Below are 22179 nucleotides of genomic sequence, written 5' to 3'. Positions count from 1 at the left end.
CGGTGCTTTGCAAATATTTATTTTTCTTTTACGAGGCATGTTGGATGTATGGTTATATCTGCCTTAACATTTTCTCATAATAAAATTTTCATAATTATGAATTACGAGCTTCACATCCATTTTTCCTTGTCTCACAAAACTTAAATCTGAACTGAATTAAACAGGAGTATAATCCTTGATTCAAATTGTTATAAATTGTGAATTATCTTTGGTGATTTACTTGACCTTGTTTTCTTTCAAACTGGTACAAGAGTAGTGCCTGATGCATGGATTTTTGAACATTAAATGACTTGATGTATGTGATCACACTTGATTTTTTTTTTGCACTTGTTACTTTAACTCTCAATTTTATTATCGTTATAATTAAATTACTATCACCAACTCTTCAGTAGAAGTTGAATAACCTCTGTGCAGTTCTTCAGTTTTTAGGAATGATGTCAGTCATAATATGAAATTGAGCTTATCACTCTGTCTTTAGATTGCAACATTAAGTAGTTGAACTTCTAATATTCTTCAAGAAAAAGAACACTTAAACACTTAAACAACAATTTCCAAAACTCAGTTTAGCAAACTATATTATGGGTGATTGCTTGAAGGAAGCAGACTCTTAATCTATTTATTTTTTTAATCAGATTTCATTACATTTTCAAAAGAACACTGAATCCAGGAAAAAAAAATCACCAATCTAGATAATCAAGGCATGCAGTCCAATAAAATTATTTATAATGAAAGAAGTGCTTTAGGGGCGCCTGGGTGGCTCAGTGGGTTAAGTCGCTGCCTTCGGCTCAGGTCATGATCTCGGAGTCCTGGGATCGAGTCCCGCATCGGGCTCTCTGCTCAGCAGAGAGCCTGCTTCCCTCTCTCTCTCTCTGGCTGCCTCTCCGTCTACTTGTGATTTCTCTCTGTCAAATTAATAAAATAAAATCTTAAAAAAAAAAAAAAGAAGTGCTTTATACTTGTGTTTAACACAATCACTATTAGCACTTGAAAAGAGAACTCAGACTGAGAAATAGAATTTTCAATTTTAATTAATTTTAATTTTAATAGACACATGTGACTAGTGGCTACCATATTGAAGGTTCACATTGACAGTCTATCCCTAAATCAAGTTGAGTCATAAATGAACTAATGCTTAGCGCCATTACTTGTTACTTAAAGGATCAACTTGAACAAGTTGTGACTTTACATGATTCCAAAGACCCCAATGTGGGGCCAGATCCCAGCACCCTGGGATCATTACCTGAGCCAAACACAGACACTTGACTGCTAAGCCACCCAGGCACCCCATAGGTTTGCTCTTTGTAACCTTCTTTTGGTTTGCTTTTTTGTTTTCTGTATTCTAGGAAGGTAAAGATTTTCAACTTAAGTGTGCAACGGTGCTTGATTTCAATTTATGAACACTGATTTAAATTGTGTCTTTCAATTTATGAACACTGATTTAAATTTTATGATTTCCTCTTGCCAGAACCTTATACTAGCCTCAAAAATAAGAATCTCTTAATGATAGGCACAAAAAAAAAAAAAAATCAGAGATGCAAATTTCATAGTAATTGATCCAAAACAATATTGATATCTTCAGATACAGTTCAAAATGGAAAATGTTTAACATTAACATATAATTTGAGCAGTATGAAACTGAAGAATTTTAAGCAAAGAAGAAACTGGATAATGCTATCAAATCAATGTACTCTCATAAAGCTTTCCATCTCCCACCAAGCCTCACCATATTTAGCATGTTTTTAAAAAACACCATTCTACCTATAGAAAAGGATTATTTCAATTTAAGACTACAGTAATCTTGAATCTCTTTACTGTAGAAATTGAACTTTAAGAGTAATGTGAAGATAAAATAATAAAATTATAGAAGTTATAATTGATTTCTCAGAGTAAAATTTAATTAGGGCAAAATGGGAGAAAATATAAAAGATGATGTGTGTATTTTCAGAAATGGCATATGATATAGAGGAAAATAAAAATATTATTACTATTATCAGTATAAGAATGAGACTTTAGGACATTAAGAAAATCGTAAGAGAGGGAAAAACAAGTTGTGTTGGAATTGGTTCATTGTGGTATAGTGGAAAAAACAAATAACATATAGTCAGAAGAAGTAGTTGAAGATTAATTTCCATTACATGCTAGTTGCATAACCATATACAGTGCAATATAAGCCTTGAATTCGAGTTTACAGGCTCTTAAGAAAATATAACCACTGCTTTCTAATCTTAGACTTCTCTATGAAAACACCCTGGGAAGTTAGGGAAGAAGTGAAAAATGCTAAATTGTTTGCTATATATCTATTAGACATGGTGATGCTTTTTTTTTTTTAATTTTTTAAAAACATATATTTTTACCCCCAGGGGTACAGGTCTGTGAATCACCAGGTTTACACACTTCACAGCACTCACCAAAGCACATACCCTCCCCAATGTCCATAATGCCACCCCCTTCTCCCAAACCCCCTCCCCCCAGCAACCCTCAGTTTGTTTTGTGAGATTAAGAGTCACTTATGGTTTGTCTCCCTCCCAACCCCATCTTGTTTCATTGATTCTTCTCATGGTGATGCATTTTATATGACCTTATTTACCCTCACGGGAAACCCAGTGAGCTAGCTGCTATTATCAATATCTTTTTTAATAACAGCTTTCTTGAAAGATAATTCATTTACCATATATTTAACTATTTAACGTGTATAGTTCAATGATTTTAGTATAGTCATAGGGTTGAACCATAATCCATCTAAGAATTTTTTTTTTTTTTTATTACTCCTCACCCCCAAATACCCATACCCATTAGCAATCACTGTTTTTTAGTCCACTCCCAGCTTCAGCCTTAGGCAACCATTCATCTATTCTTATCCCTCCCTATACATTAGCTTATTTTGGACATATCACTTAAATAATATGTGGTCTTTATTTCACTTAGCAAGTTTTCGAGGTTCATCCATACGTTGGCATGTACCAATACTTCATTTCATTTTTATTGCTTAATAATATCCCCTTGTATGGATATTCTACATTTTATCTATTCACTCATCCATTGATGGAAATTTAGGGTTTTTTCCCCCCACTTTGGGGCTATTATGAATAATGCTTCTATGAACATGTGTGTGTGTGTTTCCCTTTTAAATTCTCATTTTCTCTGGGCAAAGACAATAATGCTTGAGTCAACATAAAGGCTAAAGAGGGGGAAAGAAGACCTTGCCTTTCTGTTCTGAACTAACTCCTATCAAAATGTTTTCCAATCTTTGGGAATTTCAACTGTCATCTTTCTGAAAATCAACTTGTCAAGTCGAAAGCTTTTAGGAATAAGAAAAAACGTCCTCCCAGCAAATGTTGTAATAGCCTGAATGGGAGGGAGGCAGTGCAAAGCAGTGTAGATAATAGAGACAGGTCCTGGGAACCACACTTGTGAAGGAAGGAGTGAGGTCTCTGCGACAAACAAGCATTGTCTCTTCCAGTGCTGGGTCGTTAATGCTCTGCTAACAGAACACAGAGTATTGTGTTTCTCATTCCACTCACCGGCAGCAAATTTTGCTCCTTGTCATTTTGGATTGTTATAAAAATGTGATCCTTCCCATGATAAATCTAAGCATGTCAATCATATTTTATTAAACTTAGCAGCAGCAATATCTCCTAGCATACTATCAGTCCATCTCTATTTAGTATTATTATTTTTTTTAACCATGGGTTTTGAGTGATCAGAAAGCATTAGAGCTCTATATTTGTGTGACACTTCTGGAACCTCATATTTCCAAAATGTAATATGCTGTATCATGTGAACCAAAGTTAAATAGGGAATGAATTTATTCATGAAGGAAAAGAGGTTGGGGTAACTTGCATAGTTCATGCAATCCAGAGTTAAATAAGGCTAGAAAGGCTGCAAATCCATGGTAAAATGCTTATTGATGTTTTTGCGATCAGGTTATGAAGAATATTAGTTTTCCTTTTCAGCATGAAAGATTCATGTGAATTATGGTAAATTCCTCTTGAGGTTTTAACTCTTACCTTCCAGATTTTGCATACACTTCATGCACAGTACTTTCTATTGTACACTAACCCCTCTTTCTGTAGTTTTGATCAGTTATATCTAATTACAGTAGTAATGTAAATAGTAACCCTAATAAATATTGCAAAATTAAGATGTGCCAGACACTCTACTAATCTCTATCAATGCAGTGTTACCTTGTATCACTAAGTTCAGTGACTTAATGTGGTTACCCATTTTATAAATGGGATAATTCAAGATCAAATCAGTTAGCAACTTACCCAAGCTAGTAAATAAAGCCATTACAAGGTTAGCTCTATTCTAAATAGTTTCTGAGGAAATTCTGGCTGTGGATATGAAGAGTCTTTTAGGAGTTTCTTCCTGGCAATAGAAGGGATCTAATGCAGATGGCACAGCTGTTATCAAGAACCAGTATATGGGGTCTCTCTGCTTGACTTATTTCACTCAGCATAATCTCTTCCAGTCCCATCCATGTTGCTACAAAAGTGGGGTATTCGTCCTTTCTGATGGAGGCATAATACTCCATAGTGCATATGGACCACATCTTCCTTATCCATTCGTCCACTGAAAGGCATCTTGGTTCTTTCCACAGTTTGGTGACCATGGCCATTGCTGCTATAAACATTGGGGTACAGATGGCCCTTCTTTTCACGACCTCTGTATCTTTGGGGTAAATACCCAGTAGTGCAATTGCAGGGTCATAGGGAAGCTCTATTTTTAATTTCTTGAGGAATCTCCACACTGTTCTCCAAAGTGGCTGCACCAACTTGCATTCCCACCACCAATGTAAGAGGGTTCCCCTTTCTCCACATCCTCCAACACATGTTGTTTCCTGTCTTGCTAATTTTGGCCATTCTAAGTGTTATAAGGTGGTATCTCAATGTGGCTTTAATTTGAATCTCCTTGATGGCTATTGATGATGAACATTTTCTCATGTGTCTGATAGCCATTTGTATGTCTTCATTGGAGAAGTGTCTGTTCATATCTTCTGCCCATCTTTTTATATGATTGTCTGTTTTGTGTGTGTTGAGTTTGAGGAGTTCTTTATAGATCCTGGATATCAACCTTTTGTCTGTACTGTCATTTGCAAATATCTTCACCTATTCCGTGGGTTGCCTCTTTGTTTTGTTGACTGTTTCCTTTGCTGTGCAGAAGCTTTTGATTTTGAAGTCCCAAAAGTTCATTTTTGCTTTTGTTTCCTTTGCCTTTGGAGACATATCTTGAAAGAACTTGCTGTGGTTGATATCGAAGAGGTTACTGCCTATATTCTCCTCTAGGATTCTGATGGATTCCTGTTTCATGTTAAGGTCTTTTATCCATTTTGAGTTTATCTTTGTGTACTGTGTAAGAGAATGGTCGAGTTTCATTCTTCTACATATAGCTGTCCAGTTTTCCCAGCACCATTTATTGAAGAGACTGTCTTTTTTCCACTGTATATTTTTTCCTGTTTTGTCAAAAATTATTTGACCATAGAGGAGAAGGGAGTTGAGGGAAATTGGAAGGGGAGGTGAACCATGAGAGACTATGGACTCAGAAAAACAATCTGAGGGTTTCGAAGGGGTGGGGGTGGGAGGTTGGGGGAACCAGGTGGTGGGTATTGGAGAGGGCACAGATTGCATGGAGCACTGGGTGTGGTACAAAAACAATGAATACTGTTATGCTGAAAATAAATTTTAAAAATTAAATTAAAAAAAAAAAAGAACCAGTATATGGGGGAGCCTGCTTCCCCCTCTTTTTCTGCCTGCTTCTCTGCCTACTTGTGATATCTTTCTCTCTCTCTCTCTTTCTCTGTCAAATAAATACAAAATAAAAATCTTAAAAAAAAAAAAAGAACCAGTATATGGCACATTCTATTATAATTACCTAATTATTTGACTATCTTCCTCCAGTAGATATCACACTTAGGGTGGACACATGGTTCAACACTGCATCCTAGAATTGAGCATTAATGAGTAATGGTACTCATTAAATATTCACTGACAAAACAAGTTAAAGAGAAGCACTGACAAAGTATATGAGCCAACTCATGTCAATTCTCTAGCAACCTGTCCTTTCCAAATCGTGTTGCTCTTGTCCCTCTAATTGGACCTCTGCATCTCAAAAGATCTTGTTTTCCTTTTAGTGCCCAGTTTCCCACCAAGACTGCCCTTCTTCCATAGACCCAGGAAATAAATGATAGTAAATCACTGAAATCCTGTGGAACACATTTCAGGCCATGTACCCTTTGACCTCAACCATTGGTAGAGATCCTGCTTCAAAGACAAGTTATATAGAATCATAAGAGCTCTTTAAATCTGGGTGTAAACGATATTTTGAATCCCTAACATCATTTTTCTTCTACCAATCTGAACCAGGTCAAGTTCACCTTATTTATCTAGATATCTGTGTTTTATTTCTGGTTGCCGTACTTTGGTGATTAATTCTGTTTCCAGTTCAGCTCCTCAGTTCTGATCTTATTCAGTCTCATTTCTATTTCACCAAAGTTCACAAATGTGGTCTCAGGACTCATAGCGATAAGAGTAATTTTCAAGTACCTTTAATCTCTGTGCTGAAAATAGATCAGCATAAGTTGAAAGGATCTGTCCAAACTGTATTAAGTTTTAGAAATAAAGTGAATTTTATACTTTTCTTTTACAACACTTCCATTGAATTTATAGGTGGTAAGTTCAAAACAGTAAATTAAAAAGTTTAATGAGTAAATAAGTTCTATTACTAAGATTTAAAAAGTTAACATAATAATTTGTAACTCATTTCCCTATTTTTTCCTACCTAATCCTTGGGTTTAACTTTATTTTAAATTCCTGAATGAATTTCATATTATATTTGCAGCACAGGTCCAGTCTGCTGGCACAATCAATGAAATGGTGGCTCTATTTGCAGTTCACAATGATTCTGTGTATGTGCTTAAGAGGATACTTAGGAGTAATTTAACAGAGAAGAAAAGAGAAAATTTCAAAAACTAACATTCTGCTAAGTGAATTTGTATACACAAGTACGTGTGTCTTTGTGTGAGCGAGGAAGACAGAGACAGAGACGGATAGACACAGATAGACAGATAGATGGACAAACTGTTTGTAATATAAAGCATAATTCTTGCTGTGAATTAGCTATGGGAATTGAAGGGTAATATAACATTTTGGAAACACTTTACTACCTGTTATTTTAAACTAGTATTTTTGGAAAAATTTGCATCCCCTTTCATATAAATGAATAGCACTGGGTGTTAATACATGAACAATGAATCATGGAACACTACATCAAAAACTAATAATGTACTCTATGGTGACTAACAACACAATAAAAAATTTTAAAAAATAAAGTGACTTAGAATCTTCATAAGATAATTTATTATTCATTTCAGAATTTATTGTTTCAGGTACTGACTTTATGTTTTATTATATGAATTATCATAGGAATTAATTTAACTACCATGATATAGAAACCAGTTTGAAAATTAATGATTAAAGGGTCAGTAAAATATTTAGTTTTATTTCAGAGGTCCTATACCTTTTACTCAGCTCAGATCTAAGCTATGAAGACACAGAAAACAGATGATAGAACTTACCCTCTTCATCATATAGAGGCAAGAATGTGCCTATAAGATTAATTAAAGCTTAATAAGTCTTAAGTTGCAACATCAACATATAAATTCTACTAAGTACAGTATTACAATAATTGCTATTATTGTTAATTCACACAACGCCTATTTATAAAAACAAAGATTTAAAATAATTTAAAGCATAGAAATAATGATGTAAAGCAGAGGGGAAAAAAAACTTCTATTAAAAAAAGATTAAAAACAGAACTAAGTAATACATGAACAGCTTATGGAAGAAGAGAATGATTATAATCTGAAATCTATGCTAAAGCACATTACTATAACTTAATGAGCTTCCCAATAATCATGTAAAAATTTAAAAGAGGAATTATTCAGTTTTTTAACTTAATATAGCATGTTAGTTCATTAGGAAGCCACTGTACCATTTTTGACCTCTAAAAAAATTTTGTTTTATGGTCCGTTGTTTAAGTTGCTATGGCCATAAAACAAACACCTCTAATCTTAATGGCTTAATGTCTTGAACAGTATGTGTTTGTTTAGCTCATGTATCTGAGGGTTTCCTAGAAATAGTGAGAAGTAAGCTAGGCTCAGCTGAACAGTGTTGCTGATCTTAGCTGGGTTTTGCTGCCTATCCGGGGGTATATTCTCATATGATGAAGAGATGCCTGCGTGATTGTTCAGGTGCTTCTCAAGACTGTACTTACAGGGCGCCTGGGAGGCTCAGTGTGTTAAAGCCTCTGCCTTCAGCTCAGGTCATGATCCCAGGGTCCTGGGATGGAGCCCCGCATCGGGCTCTCTGCTTGGTGGGGAGCATGCTTCCTCCTCTCTCTCTGCCTGCCTCTCTGCCTACTTGTGATCTCTGCCTGTCAAATAAATAAATAAAATCTTAAAAAAAAAAAAAAAGACAGTACTTACACTATGTTTCCTACAAGCCTACTGACTGAAGCCAATTAGATGGTCGAGCTCTTCATTGACAAAGGGCAATACTCCTCACCTCACCCCCCAAATTGGGGGGTGAGGTGAGGAGTACACAATACAAAAAAATTAAATGGGGGGAGTATGGATGTCTAACCCTGGTACTGTCAGGAGATGCAGAATCATACCTGTCATTCTGTCCACCACAGTCTTATCCAGCCACTTCCTCAACAGATAATTTTTTAGCGACTTATATATGGCAGCATCTATGGAGGAGCAGGGGATACAGCTGGAAACAAAATACAAAAATCCCCAGCCTCTGAGGAGTAATATTTTAGGGCAGAAAAACAGAAACTAAAATCTATAAATAAAATACATAACACACTCATTAAATCACAACAAATACTGTAGCAAACAAAATAAAGCAGGGAAAGGGAATGGGGAGCCTTAGGAGATAGTATTTTATTTGTTTTTTAAACGGATTTTTTTCTTTTTTTTTTTAGATTTATTTATTTATTTATTTGACAGACAGAGATCACAAGTAGGCAGAGAGGCAGGCAGAGAGAGAGAGAGAGAGGAGGAAGCAGGCTCCTTGCCGAGCAGAAAGCCCGATGTGGGACTCCCCATCCCAGGAACCTGGGATCATGACCTGAGCCGAAGGCAGAGGCTTTAACCCACTGAGCCACCCAGGCACCTGGGAGATAATATTTTAAATAGGATGATAAGAGAAAGACACAGCAAGGAGAGAACATTCAACTAAAATCCTAAAGGAAGTGAGGGTGCTATTTATACAGATAAATTAAGATTCTAGCTAATTGAGATTAATAAATCTAATAAATCTAATAAATTTAGATTTATTTTAAGAGAGAATTGTTAGTATTGACCGAAAGATTGGATGACAGAGGATGGGGGAAGAAAACCCTTCCAAATTTTTGTTCTGAGCAACTATGACATAGAAGTGACCATTACCAGAGATGGAAAGGTTATAGAAATAGGCTTTCGGTGATAACCAGGAGCTTGCTTGAGGGTGTATATCAAAGTGTAGACATCAAGTAGACAGTCATATATACAACCCTAAACTTTTTTGGGGGGGTATAAACTAAAGATTTATGTAGATGAGTCATCAGCATGAAGGACGATTAAAACTATAGTCATGTACAGCATGGTTCTCTAATACAATTATACCAATATAATATATTAATATATTAATCCATTTAATTTAAATAAAAAAGTACATATTATTCACCAACTATTTTTTTAAAATTTTATTTATTTATTTGACAGAAAGAGATCACAAGTAGGCAGAGAGGCAGGCAGAGAGAGACGAAGGGAAGCAGGCTCCCCACTGAGCAGAGAGCCCGAGGCGGGACTCGATCCCAGGACCCTGAGATCATGACCTGAGCCAAAGGCAGAGGCTTTAACCCACTGAGCCACCAGGCGCCCCCACCAACTATTTTTAAGCCTCTGCTAGGCTCAGCGTTCCTATCATATCTAGCATACCATTTTAGAGTTCTTAGACATTGTATAACGTACTCATTTTTTTTGAAACCTCCTCCTAATAGCTTGGGGTTAAGGAAGGATTTCTGGTAAAACTGTGAAAATAAAGATTAAGTAAGATAAAACCACAGAAGCCAAATAAGAGGAGCTGAGAAGAGATAATGGTGAGCTGAGGAATGAATCTTACTGAGCGGTGGCGATGCCCAAGGCTCACTCCCAACTCAGATGATTCCAGCCCTAAATGGTCTGGAAATAGTCAAACTTGAGTCTAGAGCCTGCCTACAACAGCTTCAACACCCAAACCAGGCAGGATTAGGGGTATGCAAAATCTGACAACAAAGGCAAGTGAGCCACAGCAGGAACAGGGACTGATTTGGTAAAGGATTCAAGAAGGCACCATTAGAGTCACTTGAGAGACATCTTACAATCAGTCTCACGGAAACAACTCCATCCTAGTCTCCTTTAAAGTTCAGTCTCTGAAACACTAGAGATTTCCCTCTGATTGGCCTTTCTCTAATTCCAGAGAGCTATGATCTTTCACTGCTATTTAAAAAGCTGTAATACCTTTTGCTCTTACTTCAACACACAAGCCAGAGTAACAAGGGCCATTAACTTGGTGTGTGTTTTGCAGATAAATAAGGATTTTGAACTAATCTGTATATAGGGATACTTGGTCAGGCCTGGAGATTTAATTGAACTTGGTATTCATTTACGATTAGTTTGTTTTGTTTACTTTCTTAGACCATTAGCAAATTTATTAAAAAGGAAATACAAATAAACTTTGTGCCAATTACATAAGAAAATAATTGGATTTTATTAATCCAGGAACTCAGGCAATCAATTAAGGCAAGGGTCCTCTGGTCTTAGTCACCTCATTATTCTTCATGCTAATTAATCGCAAATACTAATGGGTTGCTTAGAAATGGGATGCTTTATTCCTTTAGACACATATAAAAGCTCTTAAAGTAGCAATGTTTGCGTCTTAGGAAAAAAGTCTGTTTTTACTGAATGAAGTGTTTGATTTAAAGAAGAAAATTCCATTCTGAGCTATGACAGTGGGTTCTTTATAGATTCTTGTTAAGTTAACCCATGAATGAATAACCCTTTCAAATTTAAAATTTAGTAACAATGTCAACTGGATTAGGAATTAAAAGAGTGCAATATATCAAATGTAGGCTCAAACGCCATCTATTAAACTAATTGCTTCTGTGGTAGTAAGTAGGAGCTTTCCTGAGCCTCAGTTTCCTCACTGTAAAATGGGTTAGTAATATTAGCATTGATCATGAAGAATGGGAAAATGCAATAATGCATATAAAATCCGTGGCACATGTTGGATCCTCAATAAATGTTCCTTTTTTTTTTCTCTTCTTCATATTCCCTTTCTCTCACAAATTTAGGATTTACCCCTTCAAGTCATAGTTGGTAGTAGATTCTTTAACAATTTTTATCTCTTTAAGATAATAGTATTTTTCCAAGCTGATCCATGCTTTCCAGCCAGTCTGTGTGCTTTACCCCATATAGGAGCTCATTTGTACTGAGGTATAAATGACATAACCAACCTGTCTGACCTTGCTTGGTAGGCAAAATTTCACTACCCTTATTTAATGATGAGAGTTGATCATGCTTGATCAAAATCATTTAGCCTATCTTATATAAGATTGGAACAATTATTTCTGAAAATTGTTTCTAAAAAAAGCTTGTAAAATTATCTGTGTGATATTTATGCAAGTTCTTGTGGTTTTCTATTTTAATTCACTCACTAATTTTAATGCTTTTTAAAAAATATTAACTGATGTTTGTTTCTAAAACTATGTATATTTTAAGACTTTTATATTTGGGTTATGTTTTTTTATCAATTTCTGTTTGCTTTTTTTTTTTTTTAAAGATTTTATTTATTTATTTGACAGAGAGAAATCACAAGTAGGCAGAGAGGCAGGCAGAGAGAGAGAGGGAAGCAGGCTCCCTGCTGAGCAGAGTGCCAAATGCGGGACTTGATCCCAGGACCCTGAGATCATGACCTGAGCCGAAGGCAGCCGCTTAACCCACTGAGCCACCCAGGCGCCCTCTGTTTGCTTTTTAATTTTTTTTATTAGTCTTGTATGTAAGGTGGCTTTTTGGTCTTAGTTATAGACTTTCTTTTTATTACTGGTTTTTAGCAGTTTGATAATAATGTGTCCTACTGTAGTGTTTTATGCTTGAAGTTTGGATATAATTTAAAGAAATTTGGATAACTTCCTGTTATTATTTTCTTATGTATTCTCTCCACCTTTTATACCTTCTGGAACAAAATGATTCATATGTTAGAGTGAAAAATGTTTTATAGCTCATTATTCTGTTAATTATTCTTTTCTTTAAAGATTTTATTTATTTATTTGACAAAGAGAGACACAGCGAGAGAGGGAATACTAGCAAGGGAAGTGGGAGAGAGAGAAGCAGGCTCCCCACCGAGCAGGGTGACCAATGCAGGGCTCCATCCCAGGACCCTGAGATCATGACCAGAACCAAAGGCAAATACCTAATAACTGAGCCACCCAGGTGCTCCCTGTTAATTGTTCTTAAATATCTTTCTCTGTGCTTTTTTATAATTTTATTATTATTTTCAATTATAGTGATCTTTTATGTGGCTTTCAATTTTCTGCTAATTCTCTTTAACATATTTTTCACTTAAGAACTAAATTTTTTTATCTGTCTAATTTCCAGGTTTATAGTTCTAACTTTTTCTCTGATAAACTTCATGCTTTTCTTTTCATCCTTGAGTATACTCTAAGGCTTAAAATAACTATTTTGAAGTTACAGCATTCTAGTGCCATCATTGTTATCATTTCTTGTCTGTTTCTGTTGATTTATATTTCTCTTAGTTATGTATGACAATTCCCTGTTTCTACGCATGGCTTGAAATTTCTAGTTGAATAATGGACATTATAAATTTACACTAAGTGTTTATGTTGTCATAGTCCTTTAAAGAGTGATGACTTTTGTTCTAACACACAGTTAAGCTACTTGAAGATCAGTTTGATTAAGACTTGTATTTAAGCTTTATTATGGTATGTCCAAAATAGCCTTCATTCCAATCCTAATATAGGTCCACTAGTAAAGTGAAACTCTTCTAAAGATTATATCCTCTGATATATTGACTATTTTATGTATATTTAATACATTTATATATTTATACATATTTAATATGTTTTGAAGTTTATCTAATCTGGTTGATAGAAACATGAACTATTTCTCCCCTTCTGTAAGCCCTGGACATTGTCTAGTTTATTGCTTTCCACTGGTTTTTTTAACTTACTTTGGGGATGTTCCTTTCTTTTATGTGCTGTTCAACACTCTGCCAAAAACTTAAGGGAGTTCTCTGAAGATCTGTTATTCTCATTCAATCTCTCTCTCTCTCTCTCTTAAGCTCCTACCTTTCTGTATTCATCTGTATTCAGCATCATAAATTCTACCCACTTCTCCCTCCCAAAATGGCAACCTTCTGTAAGTCATTGAGACCTTAGATTCTTTGGAGAATCTCACTCCCTGTGATGTGATCTGGAAACTCATTCTCTTTGGTAAGCTGGGACAATTTCAGGACTTACCTTAAAGGCTTCCCTTATTCCAAGCATCATAGAAATTCAGTGCCTATCATCCAATGTCTGAAACTGGTTGTTCCATATATTTTATTCTGTTTGCTACATGATTACAGTGAAAGGGAAATGTCTGCAGTAGTCAATGTTTCATAGATGAGAATAAAAGTAATTTACTTAATATTAAATTAGTCACTATTAAAAATCATATACACACCCAGGATTCTACAACTCACATTGAATATCTAGTTTGCATATTTGCTTCAGATCAATTTAACGAAGGTATATTTTATACTAAAATGTAAGTCACATACAGACTAGAATATGAAACATAAGCACAGCCTGATTAATTTTGACAAATTATAATCACTTGTGTGTAACTGGAAATAAATCAAGCAATACTACATTACTCTCTCTGTCCCCTTCCGTCAAGATACTCCCAGCTGAGATTAACAACTGACAACTAAAAACAGAGATATTTTTATCTATTTTAACATTTATATAAATGGAACCCTACATTTCATATTACTTTTTATTGGACTTCTTTCATCAAAAATATATTTGTGGCTCTTTCTGCCTCTAGCCACCCAAGCAAGAGGAGCGGCAGCTATGTCTACCCACGTGCAATGGATGGTCCCCTGCAACTGCTCCAATTTCCTGATCAAGAGGAACAAGCAGACATAGAGCAAAGAGCCCAATAAGCTGAAGGCACAAAACTCTTTCTGCTAGAATAGGCTGCTCCAGCACAAGGCTGTGGGTGTGGAGCCTGCTATGGAAGGAAGGCAAAGCTGTAGTGGTGGTGAAGAAACAGAGATCTGGCCAGACAAAGCCTGCCACCTCCTACAAGTGGACCACCATGGCAAGAACACCCAGGCCACCTTCCGGTGCAACCAGGACACGATCCCCAAGAGCAAGAACAGCCCAGATCTGCACATGGCCAGATCCATCCTGTCCAACCAGAAGCCTGTGAGGCTAAGAGGAAGTGGTGGGCTCCACCCAGAGCTCCTGAACACCTGCTCCCCACTACCAAAGCAATAAAGATGTCAACTACCTAAAAAACAAAACAAAAACAAAAAAAGTTTGGGGAATTCATGTACGTTGTATATAATAATGCATACCTTCATTTAATGATAAATAATTATAATGATTCCCTATTTAATGCAATAATGTGTAATCATTGTCCTTTGGTAGACATACAGGTTGTTTTGAGGTTCTTTTTTTTTTTAAGTATTTATTTACTTATTTGACAGAGAGAGAGAGAGATCACAAGTAGGCAGAGAGGCAGGCAGAGAGGGGGGGAAGCAGGCTCCCTGCCGAGCAGAGAGCCTGATGTGGGGCTCAATCCCAGGACCCTGAGACCATGACCTGAGCTGAAGGCAGAGCCTTAACCCACTGAGCCACCCAGGCGTCCCAAGGTTTCTTTTTTTTTTTTTTTTTAAACACTGTGGTTGCTATAACTATTCTTTTAAAATGTTTACAGTGGACGTGAATGCACATTTGGGGAGCACTTTGCATCTAGGAGTTGAGCTATTTTTATATTTCAAGTCATTTTCAAATAAATGAAACATTGGAAGTAAAACCATCGCCCCCTTTTTCCTCTAAGTTACTTTAATGTAGGTACCTATTATCATGAATTGCTGGGAAACTCTTTCTTTTTCTTTTTTTTTTTTTTTTAAGATTTTATTTATTTATTTGACAGAGAGAAATCACAAGTAGATGGAGAGGCAGGCAGATAGAGAGGAGGAAGCAGGCTCCCTGCCGAGCAGAGAGCCCAATGCGGGACTCGATCCCAGGACCCTGAGATCATGACCCGAGCCGAAGGCAGCAGCTTAACCCACTGAGCCACCCAGGCGCCCCGCTGGGAAACTCTTTCTAAGCATATTTTTATATAATCAACATATATGTGCAGTATTTACATGTAATAGTCTATAATATTGTTTAATAAGCAGATGAATGGTATATGATTTTGCTCTCGTATCATATTTGTTCATACTGTTAAATTTAGGTTGTGTAGTTATGATTCTCCTGACACCACTTGGAATAGATTAAGTAAATTCAGAATTATCCATTCACTGAAAAACTTTTAAGCATTCTCTCATGAAATCTTGCAGGCATTTTTAAAAATTTATTTTGGCAGAGGATAGATTTGAAAGTTGAAATAGTGAGTGAAGATAATGGGGAATTGTTAAAATATCAGTTTTGATTATTCTTATGGTAATTGGACAGATTTTTCTATATTGGGTCAGTTTCTGTATTTTACCTATTCCAGTATATCCATTTTTAAAGTATTAAAATCTATTAATGTAAATTGAGCAAAGAATTATCCTATAATTCTTATATTTTATATTTATCTGAGTTTATGTCCCTGATCACTTTTCTAATGTAAAATTTTGCTTTCTCCCTTTTTCCTTTTTGAAATTAAATATGTGTACATTTATTCAGTGTGATGTTGCTCAAAACAACAGCAGATTGTAAAGAACCAAAATTTTCACAAAAGACAATAGCAAATAAATTATGGTACTTTCACACATTGGAACATGCAGCCACCCCCACACCACCACCACAAAAAAACAAAACAAAACAAAACAAAAACAAAAAAAAACCCTAATGTCAACAAGTGAAAAATAAAAAATGTAAATGATGTGTGCAAATATGCTGTGATAAGTATAAGGGAGTTAATACTATGTACATGAATATATTATACATAAATATTATAGATATATAGATATGCATGCATGCATATGTATATATTATGCATACATATGTACATACATATACCCCTGGAAAAATTCAAAAGGCAATGATGCCATTAGTTACCTTGAGACAGAGAAATGGGAGGATTCTAAGGGGCAGTATTGCCAGGAAAACATCTCACTATCCATGTTTGGATATGTTTGGAATCTTGAAGTATGTCAATTATGTGAATATATTACCTCTTCAGCAGAAAGAAAGAAAGAGGAAAGAAAGGAAGGAAGGAAGGAAGGAAGGAAGGAAGGAAAAGAAAAGGAAAGGAATGAAATGAAAAGAAGGACGACTGGGTGGCTCAGTGGGTTAAGCCTCTGCCTTCGGCTCAGGTCATGATCTCAGGGTCCTGGGATCGAGTCCCACATTGGGCTCTCTGCTCAGTGGGGAGCCTGCTTCCCCCTCTCTCTCTCTGCCTGCCTCTCTGCCCTCTTGCGATCTCTGTCTGTGAAATAAATAAATAAAATCTTAAAAAAAAAAAAAAAAAGAAAAGAAGGAATTGGGGGAGGGAGGGAGGAAGGAAGGGAGAAACTTTCCTTTTGACCAGCTTATTCAGTTTCCTAATATGTAATAGCAGTTCAAATTTCCTCCAGTAATTCATGAGACTACCTGTTTCACTGCATACTTATTATTAGCACTCAATGTTATTAATCTTTATAATTGTTATCATTTTAAAGGGCAAAAAGGATTCTATCATTGCTGAGGTATTTATTATCTTGTCTACTGGTGGGCTTGAGTATCTGTTCATGTGTTTATTATTCATTTGCATTTCCTTCTTTATAAATTGTCTTTTTACATGTTTGAATCCTTTTTGGCAATTTGCAGAGAGTTCTTCATATACTAAAGTTATTAGCCTTATGTCTTCCCACATTTCTTACAATGAGCATTTATAGTTTCCATAATAAATGTAATTTAAAATTTCTATTGCCTAATCATTAAAAAATTTTTCATAGGTAGGTAGTGCCTAATGGCAATATAATATGAAATAGACTCCTACATTTGCATAGTGTTTTAAGTTTATAAAGCTTTATTATGACTTCCTTTTTTTTTAAGATTTTATTTATTTATTTATTTGACAGAGAGAGAGAGAGAGACAGAGTGAGCTCACAAGGAGGCAGAGAGGTAGACAGAGAGAGGAAGGCTCCCCACCAAGCAGAGAGCATGATGTGGGGCTCCATCCCAGGACCCTGGGATCATGACCTGAGCCCAAGGCTATAACCCACTGAGCCACCCAGGTGCCCCATGACTTTATAGTTATAAAACGTAATTACTTAATTTTTGAAGTAACTCATTCATGCGATCAAAATGTGGAAAATAAAAAAGTACATGTGAAAACTCAGGCCTCTTTGCTAGAGTTAGTCAATGTTATTAGAAATTTCTTGTATTCTTCCAGAGTATTTACTCATATGAAATAACATTTGTATCATCTTCCCCTTTACACAAATGGCAACATATTAGAGATACTACATTTGTCCTTATATTTGCATTTAATTCTGTATCTTAGACAGCATTCCCAATTAGTACATGCAGAACTTTCTCATTATGTTCTCTAACAGTACAGTATTCTGTTTTATGGATACACTGTACCTTATTTATCCAGTGTCCTATTAAAGAATGTTTAGGGATTTCAGAATTTTTTTTATCACAAAGAGGAAGGGAGAGAAAAATGTTTTACATTTATCATTTCAGGTTTTTAAATCCCTAAGACTTAGGAAGGAAAATTATTGGGTGAAATACATTTTGGATTTTGATAGATATTATCAAATTTTCCTTCTAATCATGTCTTGTTTCTATACCCTTACCAGTTCAATGTAGCATGAAACTCCTTGATTTCTGCAAATCCAATAGGTGAAAGATGATACCTTAGCATTTGTCTTACTACAGTAGTTATCATAGATAGACAGGGATCTACAGATATTGTATTTCCTTTCTTTGAAGTGCCTATTTAGGTCTTCCTGGCTGAAGAGTATTTATTGTTGTGGTTAGAAAATACATTAAACATACAATTTCAATCTTGTGCTACTTGGAACTTACTCTTTTACAAAGGATGAGTTTTGCAATCAACTTTATTTATTACTATATTTATGGCTATTCATTCCTTCAAAAAATCATTTCTGGAATAATCTAACTTTTCTTACTGATTGGCAGACTAAATTATAAGTTAAATTTTCTATGTTCTAGGATCTTCCCTGAGCTTTATATTCTGATTCATTAACCTGTGTTGGTTCACATTAATTACATACTTTTTAATTAATGGAGCTTCTTATGTCATGGCAACATGAATCTCTCCTTGTTGCTTCACGATTACAGGATTTCGATAAAAAATACTTCTTGTTTCCCTTGCCTTTTGCGTTGTTCCTAGGAAGATGTTGCTGCGGCAGAGGTTGAAGAGGTTGCTGCCCGTGTTCTCCTCAAGGATTTTGATGAGGGAAGCAAGGGAAAAAATGAACTACTGGGATTTCATCAAGATCAAAAGCTTTTGCACAGCAAAGGAAACAGTTAACAAAATCAAAAGACAACTGACAGAATGGGAGAAGATATTTGCAAACGACATATCAGATAAAGGACTAGTGTCCAGAATCTATAAAGAACTTAGCAAACTCAACACCCAAAGAACAAATAATCCAATCAAGAAATGGGCAGAAGACATGAACAGACATTTCTGCAAAGAAGACATCCAGATGGCGAACAGACACATGAAAAAGTGCTCCATATCACTCGGCATCAGGGAAATACAAATCAAAACCACAATGAGATATCACCTCACACCAGTCAGAATGGCTAAAATCAACAAATCAGGAAATGACAGATGCTGGTGAGGATGCGTAGAAAGGGGAACCCTCCTACACTGTTAGTGGGAATGCAAGCTGGTGCAGCCACTCTGGAAAACAGCATGGAGGTTCCTCAAAATGTTGAAAATAGAACTGCCCTATGACCCAGCAATTGCACTATTGGGTATTTACCCTAAAGATACAAACGTAGTGATCCAAAGGGGCACGTGCACCCGAATGTTTATAGCAGCAATGTCCACAATAGCCAAACTGTGGAAAGAACCTAGATGTCCATCAACAGATGAATGGATCAAGAAGATGTGGTATATATACACAATGGAATACTATGCAGCCATCAAAAGAAATGAAATCTTGCCATTTGCGACAACATGGATGGAACTAGAGCGTATCATGCTTAGCGAAATAAGTCAAGCAGAGAAAGACAACTATCATATGATCTCCCTGATATGAGGAAGTGGTGATGCAACATGGGGGCTTAAGTGGGTAGGAGAAGAATAAATGAAACAAGATGGGATTGGGAGGGAGACAAACCATAAGTGACTCTTAATCTCACGAAACAAACTGAGGGTTGCCGGGGGGAGGGGGTTTGGGAGAAGGGGGTGGGATTATGGACATTGGGGAGGGTATATGATTTGGTGAGTGCTGTGAAGTGTGTAAACCTGGTGATTCACAGACCTGTACCCCTGGGGATAAAAATATATGTTTATAAAAAAAAATATATGCATAATAAAAATAAATAAATTAATTAAAAAAATACTTCTTGTTTATTTTTATATGAATTTTGATATTAATTGTCTAGATACCATCTCCTGCTCATAAAAATCTTGATATTCATGAGCAGAAGAATGGATAAATATATCACTGTGAAGTTACACAACATAGTACTGGATAAGAATAAACAAAGAGCAATCCTGCTAACATGGCAAAGCCCATTATTAGTGATATAAGTCAGAAGAGTTGTATCCTTATATAAAGGGAGTGCTGCTAATTTTAAAAAGTTATAAGGAAATTCTCTAGTGTGATGGGAAAGTTGTACATCTTGACTGGGTGGTGGTTGTACACACAAATACCTCTTTCACTTACCAATACAAGGGAAATTACAAATCAAGGGGCTACATGCAAGATCTTTCCCAGTAAAGGGGTTAGCATTGCTTAAATATTTTTTAAATTAATTCCACAAATTTAAAGTCTAAAAGATTTCCTACAACCACCCATATTTTATTCTATTATAATTTCAGTTTAGTGACTTTGGTCCAAATTCCCACAAGGCCCTTGAAACTATGTGTGCATTGTCTCATTCAAGCAAGAAACATAATCTCCAGTTCTGCATGCTTCTCTACAATGACTGTCTTCTCCATTTTAACTATTTAAATCATTTTCTTCCCTGAATTTGAAATTTATAATATTATTTATTTCACTGAATGGGGTATACTTATTTATTCTTTAATTAGCATTTGCATTTATATTACAGATAGTTGGTTATAAAGTAAACCCTACATGGAATGCCCATTAAATTCTGTCCTTTCTTAAAATTTCAAATTATAACCTTATCCTTGAATGCCTCTTCAACTATGCTAACCCTCAATAATTTATTTTTTGAGATGTCATCATAATTACCTTTAATCTATCTATTAGTAGGTAAAATTTCTATTACTTATGATTTTTTAAATTCAAATACATGTGCTGTCTCCTGATTGGATTATAGCATTATTAAGGAATGAATTGTGTTTTAGGTCATTCTGCTTTCTTTGAGCTTACACAAAGTGACAGCTTATTAGCAAACTCTTAATTGTTTGAGAATTATATGTTATAATGACCATTTGAAAACCCAAATATTTATCAGCAAGTGTGCAAGGAAAATCTATTACTGGATATTAGTAAAAATGCCCCATTCAATGTAGAAGAATATAATCTATAGACATACATATTTTTATAATGGTTTATAGGAACTATGGCTTAGATCTAAATATAGTAAGAATAAGATATTAGTGGTTTTGAAACTAGCATATATATTTTTAGAGAAAAAAATAACATGTGGTTTTAAAACTGTTGAAGAATTTTCCAGAAGAAGATACTTTTTTTTTTAAACTTTAAGGAAAATTCAGTACTTTTTGTAGATTAAAAAGAAGGTAAAAACAAACTGAATTCCCCATTATTTTCCATTATAGAAATATAGAACAAGGGACTATATAATACTCATCACTTTTTCTCATATCAATTCATTTCACACAAGGGTTTAATGTTCATTTGGAATGATACATTCATTTTCATTTTATATTTCTGTAAGACCCATCATCACCAGGAAAGGTCCTTCCCATATTTTATATTTCATTTCACTGATCTGATGCTGAAAATGGTCGTTTGCATTTCCAATTCAGATGATACCCCAACGTTTTAAGTCCTTGTTCTCATCTCTGTTAAATAGAGGGATGTTGGAATGGAAGTTTCTTTGTGTCCCTTGGTCCAAGGCACAATCTTTCCTGCTTGAGGTATTCATGACACATGCAATCACAGACAACTTGTACCCCATGGGGCACCAAGAAATTAAAAGATAACGTGAATGGTATCACACCAGAAAAATTATTATGGGGATAAACAGAAAAAGGCAATTTAGCCTAAGTCCTTGAGATATCTAAAGTAATACTCACTACACTAAAAGGTGTAACTTGCCTTTGCAAAAGGCACTGAAGCTATTCCTACAGAAGAGTCAACATGCGCAGAAGAGGGATAGCATAGTGGCATTGTTGAGTGTGGCAGTGACCTTGGTCATCCCATTAGACAGGAGGAGCTAACTTCCTCAAAACTTCATTCATGCCTAGACAAGATCAAAGCCTCTGTCATTTGTCTCTGGGCGTTAAATACAAGTTACTACACCAGACTTTATTCTCTTTTCTTGAATCTGTAGTCACTCATCTTTTGTTTTTCAAATGCAAGAATGCCTTTTGACTTCATCTGATTTTTAAAAATACTTTGAAGTAGCTGAGGGAATATTCTGTCAATGCCAACAGAAAATAATTAACTTTTTGTATGAAATGCAATTCAGATTTGTATGTGGTTTTGTGATCTCAGAGCCCTGCGTTTATTAGTTTCATTTGAC

At 35.5% G+C, this 22179-nt stretch overlaps 1 pseudogene; it reads left to right on the top strand.

Annotated features, from left to right (window-relative positions):
- The first annotated feature begins 14157 nt into the window (after positions 1–14157).
- On the top strand, positions 14158–14518 carry LOC131839308 (large ribosomal subunit protein eL28-like; annotated as a pseudogene).
- The last annotated feature ends 7661 nt before the right edge of the window (positions 14519–22179 follow it).

Source organism: Mustela lutreola, chromosome 1 (assembly GCF_030435805.1).
Source record: "Mustela lutreola isolate mMusLut2 chromosome 1, mMusLut2.pri, whole genome shotgun sequence".
In the NCBI taxonomy this organism is placed as follows: Eukaryota; Metazoa; Chordata; class Mammalia; order Carnivora; family Mustelidae; genus Mustela; species Mustela lutreola.
Note: the sequence above shows the minus strand (reverse complement) of the source record. Positions and strands in the feature narration are given on the sequence as shown.